This window comes from Salmo salar, chromosome ssa17, assembly GCF_905237065.1.
Source record: "Salmo salar chromosome ssa17, Ssal_v3.1, whole genome shotgun sequence".
NCBI lineage: Eukaryota > Metazoa > Chordata > Actinopteri > Salmoniformes > Salmonidae > Salmo > Salmo salar.
Genome location: NC_059458.1, coordinates 7,257,017 through 7,261,039, shown reverse-complemented (window position 1 = coordinate 7,261,039; position 4,023 = coordinate 7,257,017). Strand labels below are relative to the sequence as shown.

The 4,023-nt window shown below is 38.0% G+C and overlaps 1 long non-coding RNA gene across 1 annotated transcript; it reads left to right on the top strand.

Moving 5' to 3' along the window:
- The first annotated feature begins 227 nt into the window (after positions 1 to 227).
- On the top strand, positions 228 to 1,013 carry LOC106575149 (uncharacterized). The gene is made up of 2 exons (XR_001321692.2): positions 228 to 430; positions 701 to 1,013. It is a non-coding gene; the product is annotated as an uncharacterized lncRNA (long non-coding RNA).
- Positions 1,014 to 4,023: the final 3,010 nt, after the last annotated feature.

Genomic DNA, 4,023 nt, shown 5'->3' with positions numbered 1-4,023 from the left:
ATACAGCCCTACAGGATTTTCTCGATTTTGCATCTGTACAATTACATTGTTTACAAACATTTGAATCCTACAGACGAAGAAACGTATATGTGACATTTTTCCAAAAAACGAGATATACATGAAAAATCATTATTGGACACTCTTTTTCTATAGTGAACCGGTTTCACAAGCTTTCCACGCGCTAATTAACAATCATTTTAAATTTAAAGATAGGCTCTCATGGAATAACCGTTTATGTGCACCACTCAGAATGGACGGACAAGCGCACAACTTTTCTGTTGCTGATGAAAATCGCCGAAATGTGGGAAAGAAACGTAAAACAAAACTAAAAGAATGGAAAGACAGGCAAAGGAAGATCTTACGGGATGCGGGAAAACCCTATACAAATCGTAAGGGTCAAGAAAAAACTGGGAAAAGCTGTCCAAAAGAGGTATGTGGAAGAACCGTATATCAAACAATCAAGCTAGCTAGCTATAGAGTACAGTAACTAACATGTATGTTCTGGGTTGTCTAATTTGTAACTATAGAGAAAATATATTAGCTAAAGTTCGTTGGCTACTAATTTATACATTATCGTTACAAATGTTATTGCTAGATTATAGAAGAAACATAGCTAGCTACTTTTTGTCCATCCACCGGATGATTCGACATGGCTACAGTAGCTAGCTAGTTATATGTAACGTTACACTGTATCCTGCAGGGAAGAGCGTGTTCCACGACGTGCAGAAAGGATTGTGGAAAGTTGACTGATGAGCGCAAGCTGCATCTGTTCAACAGTTTCTACACTGTCCCATACGAGAAACAACAAGCACAACCAGCAAAACCATTCAAGGTGATGAGGATGCAATGTGAAGACTTCAGTCACCTCCCAGATTCTGTTCTCAAGCGACCAGCTGGACTACAGATCACTTCAGTGAGGTGGTTAAAAGTCACATGTATTGCACAGAGAATAGTTTACTAACATCCCATCAACATGCAACATGTTGTTCTAACAATAAAATATCCTAATGATTCCCTTTTTCATTCATTACAATATACATCTCTGTCACCACATTTAGCATCAACTCTAAGCAGTTAATACTTATTTACTGCTGTCACCTCAGTACAGAAGGACGTTTCTTGCCTTTAGCATGGGTTTAACGCAATTCAAAACTTAATTGCAGATCATAGTGTTAAACGCAAAGAGAATGGTTTTCTGAACGTTTTGTAATATTGACCTTAGGGACCTGCATAATGGACATGCATATTGGCACATCACATTGATCCATATTTGATATGTTCAAGTTGTACTTCTTTTGATTGAATTAATTTAATTGTATTCTATTTTTGTAGTTATTCTATGGTATGTTCACATTGAGGGCTTCACTTTAAATGAGACTAAGATTTCATGACTCAACTTAAGAAAAGTCATCGGTGCTAAAGTTGATAGACCACCTTTAAATGAACCTCCATTAAATGAATTAACTACATATTGCATTTAAGTTATTTACATGAAGGGCATCTGTACTTGAAAGTACTTAAAACATCATATCAGGTATTAAAAAAGGACATCTTACAAGTGTCATGCAAAATGTCACATATACTGTTCTTCCACATTCTAAAAATTAAAACGGCAATAAAAAAAGTATTTTTTGAAATAACAAAAAAATATCAATTGTTGTTGGAAGATATGAGTATGGTGAATTATTTGTCAACCATAAAACACCTAATGTGGTACACACAATGAATAATATAAAAATAACTGATTATCTTAAAATGGAAAAATTGTCACATATATGGTTCTTCGTCTGTAGGATTCAATTGTGTAAAGAAAGATTATATTTTGGGTTCTGATATGGTATGACAGTTTAATTAAACTCATAAGGCATTCATAAGTTATATTCTTTAAGAATCAATAGGTATATCATTGTTCATCATTAACTCCGAAAATGGATGTAGCAATCACAGATTGCCGCTTTAGGTTTAAGTTCAGAAACAAGTGTTCAACATCACGCTATCTTATTCACAATATTTTCCTGTCAAGCTTACAGTGCACTGATTAAATATCTATGGTCATATTATACATTCATATCCATAGTTAATTCAGATCTATTGAAATTCACCATGGGATGTTTTGGCATTTAATAAAACACAAAGAAATTACTTCGGCATCAGATGCCTGGACCGCAAGAATTTCATTAAATATTGCAGACATGCGAGTCCTTGGACCGGCAGGTAATCACCAGGGAGGAAGAAATATAAGGACTTTTACTTAGGCTCTTTCACTTTTCTTTACCAGAAGAAGAAAAGGGCCAGTATCTCTGCTTCAAAGAAGCTCCCCAGCTTGAGTAGATCCTGTTGCCTTTCTCTGGCAGCTGTGAGGTTAGAACACATACCAGACACATCATGTCCAGCAGCTTTCAACTCAAGCACTAGCAACATGTCATACTCACTTGCATGTAGACCTGCAGGAAACTAGATGTAACACTGACATTTTTTCTCTCTGACATGTTGTGACTTTGGCTATGGCTATTCAAGATAATTTACAGATTAATTAATGGAATAATTAATTTATCGAATTAAGTTGGTTTTCCTATCCAAATTAATCTAAGAGGCTCACCATTAAGGATTTTGCTATATAGAGACCCCTTGTAGTTATCATTAACTGTTATACCATTAATCCTATATCAACAGTCTTAATCAACAGTCAACTTACTATATTATTTTTCTGAATGGACGTTGAGCTATCAGACTTCAATGCAACAACAAATTCAACATTTTAATACTAGACCAGTCCTTCTCAAATAGTGGGGCTCGGAGCGATGCCAGGGTGTGACCCCGGGGAACATGCTTTTTTTTGCCGCAGGGAGTAGTTTTTTTTGCACCGAACAAGAGCACACAGCACAGAGCAGGAGATATGAAGTGCAGATAACAAACCCTTAAGAGACACCATGGAAAAATATTTAACAGGGATGAAAAGAAAGGCAGAGAGAGATGGAGATAATGAGACAAACGTAAATCTCCCGAAAGCTAAGACGAGGAAATATGACGAAGCGTATGTAGCGCTTGGCTTCACTGTGACTACGGTGGGAGACGAGGAAAGACCGGTATGTTTACTGTGTCTAAAAATGTTGGCAGCGGACAGCATGAAGCCAAATAAATTAAGGCGTCACTTAAAGACATTACACCCCAATCACGCTGATAAGCCGCTTGAGTTCTTTCAGCGAAAACGTGCCGAAAATTCCCAACAATCTTCCCGCTTTGTGAATGCTACTTCAGTAAACCAGCGAGCACTGTTAGCATCATATAAGGTGGCATACCAAATTGCTCAGTGCAGAAAAACCCACTCCATAGCAGAGGAGCTGATACTGCCTGCAGCATTAGACATGGTCTCTGTCATGCTGGATGACGCAAGTGCTGCAAAAATAAAAATGATCCCTCTGTCCAATGACACTGTCGCCAGACGTATAAATGACATTGCTAACGATCTTAAAGAACAGCTGGTAGATAAACTCAAAGACAAACGTTTTGCCTTACAGTTCGATGAAGCAACTGACAGCAACAAAGACTGTTTGTTTATCGCTTATGTACGTTTTGACATGACAAACTCCCTGTGTGAGGATCTACTTTTTTGTAAATATGTCAGAGACAGAGCCACAGCTGAAGAGCTATTCAAAATGCTGGACTGCTTCCTGACTGAGAATGGGCTAAAGTGGGAGAACTGCATTGGTGTTTGGAGTGATGGTGCACAGACCATGGCAGGGATGAGAAAAGGACTTTGGGCACTCATCAAGAAGGCCTCACCTAATGCTGAGTGGACACACTGTGTTATACACAGAGAAGCACTGGCATCAAGGCACCTTTCCTCTGAATTAAGTGAGGTTATGACTGACATTGTAAGTGTAGTCAATTTTATAAAGACCAGTGAAGCAAGGTGGCTGTCACGAGGAAAAGTCTTGTCCCGAGTTTTTGAGCTCAGAGAGTAGGTAAGAATGTTTTCGGAGCAGGAGCACAAGTATGACCTCGCAGAAAAATGTAGTGATG